Below are 2,417 nucleotides of genomic sequence, written 5' to 3' on the forward strand. Positions count from 1 at the left end.
GCACGTCCTCTCCAGCCGGCGCTTCCATTCTTGGGTACTTGTCCCAGAGATCTGAGCACAGGTGTTTAGCTCGGCCTATTTGTAGTAGCTAAGTATCAAAACAGTCCAAACACGCTTCAACAGGGGGAGGGAGATGCAAAGGTAGAGCCGCGACACTGTGGCACACAGCCAGCCAGCCAAAGCGCAGGCCGTTGATAAATACAGCAGACCAGATGGATGCAATAGGGATTATGTTGAGTGAACAAGCCAGTTTCAAAAGATATAATGCTTTGAAATTATACAAGTTTAGGGCTGGAGAGGTAGCTCAGTAGAACAAGCACCTGTCTGGCAAATGCAGGGTCCTGAGTTCAATCCCCAGTACCACAAAAATAAAAAAATAAATTTTAAAAATGTTGGCTTAATTTAAAAAAAAGTTTAGTGGAGTTGGTGAGACAGCTCAGTGGTCTAAGCGCCTGTCTGGCAAGCACAAGGACCCAAGTTCAGTCCTCAGGACTGCATGTTGTGCCTGCCCTGAAACCAGGGCACACAGCAGTAATCCTAGCATTGGGGAGATTGAGACAGGAAGGTCACTATGAGTCCAAGCTGTGTCGTGAGACCCAGTACCAAATAAACAAATGATTAAAAAATGTTTAGCAATGGAGACTACGTTAGTGGTTGTTAGATTTCACTAACTTTATAAAAGCATGTGATAAACTGGTGAAATGCAGGTAAGTTCTGTAGGACGCACCAATGTCAGTTTTTGTTTGTGATACTGTATGCTAGCTAGACTGCATATTACCACTGGAGGAACTGGTAAGGGGTACAAGGCACCTCCTTACATTTATTTTTAAGCTACTCCTTTTTGAATTTATAATTATTTCAAAATAAAAGGTAGTAAAAATCACTGCACAGAATTATATGTGCAATATGCGACTGATTTGTAGGAAAAGAAACATCCCATTTGTTTTTGTTTACAAGCACACAGCGAAACTCGAAATGGTTGCTAATAACAGTGCCATAGGAAATAACAGCAACTGCCAGAGCATTCTAGGCAAGGAAGAAACGCAGAAAAGTGACACGACAGGTACAGAAAGGAACGTCTTTCCATATAGCTCATCCATCTGAATCTATTTCTTATTCAGAAAAAGTGAATTCTCATCACTGTGAACATAAAAATCATTATAATCAACATTTATAATCTATATCATTCTTAAAAAATCATTTTAATTTTTAAAAACTAAAATGATGTGGTTTTGTGCTTTGGGAAGCTATTCAGATTTAATTAGTGCTGTCATGAAAACTGTACATTGTAGGTAGTGTTTCTCTTATTTCCTATGGGCTTAGAGTGGGTTGACCACAGGTCAGCAGAGGACTTGAAACTACCATTCAGTAGACTCTGCAGCAGTTCACACCGGTGTTGTTTGGGTGCTAAAAATGAATTTTCCTTTCTGCATTGCAGCCCTGTGGCTTCGGCATATGCAAAGCATTCTTCTTTCAGATTTTAGAAAGAACTAACAGTAAAAGGATCCTCTAAATAACCTCCAGAAGTTAGAATAGAATATGGCTTCAGTGTTTCCTGGAAAAATAGACTGTGGTACTATTTGTACACTTCTCAAAAAAGAATAAAAGGATAGAAAGTGCAAACACCGAAGCTCAGATTTTTGCAAACAGTCATAATAAAATACACAAGCAACACAAAATAAGTTTAACCTCAATTTATTAACGCACTGTATACAAGTAAAATACTCACCACCTCATATTCTCAAAGAAACCAATAAATGTCATGTGCATAGTACTATTTAGGACCAAAATATCTGCTTTTCTGTTTATCTGTTACAACAGAGAAAAGTGAAAGTTGGTACCTTTGGCCAATAAAATATTAAAGATATGCTGATGTTGTCCATATTCAAAACTGCAATGTTTTGCTAACTTAAATAGCTGTTCTCTGTGCATCTAACTCCATATCTCAGAGCTCATTTTATTTTTAGATGTCTGTAAGTTTAATATTCTCATTGCTTCGTTCAGGACTTTACAATGCAGTGATTAGTACAGCCAACATTAATAGGAGATAGGAAATGGACTTAAGAGACAATGAGAGACAGCTCAGGTCCAGTGAGTGTGTGGAGAGCTTCCTGCTACCCTGCGCCGGCGGGACCAGTCCCAGCCCAGTCGCAGCGTGGGCCGGACCCTCTCCCGCCCCCTCGGGATACCACCCACCACTCCACCTTACCCGCCCCACCCCTACCGCCCAGTAGGAATTTCTGCCGAATTCCTGGAACCCCCAGACCCAGTCCTAGCCCAGGTCCGGTGAGTGTGTGGAGAGCTTCCTGCTACCCTGCACCGCGGGACCAGTCCCAGCCCAGGCGCAGCGTGGGCAGGACCCTCTCCCACCCCCTCGGACTGCCCCCCACCACTCCACCTTACCCGCTCTACCCCTC

This window comes from Octodon degus, unplaced genomic scaffold (assembly GCF_000260255.1).
Source record: "Octodon degus isolate 3935 unplaced genomic scaffold, OctDeg1.0 scaffold00061, whole genome shotgun sequence".
Lineage (NCBI taxonomy): Eukaryota > Metazoa > Chordata > Mammalia > Rodentia > Octodontidae > Octodon > Octodon degus.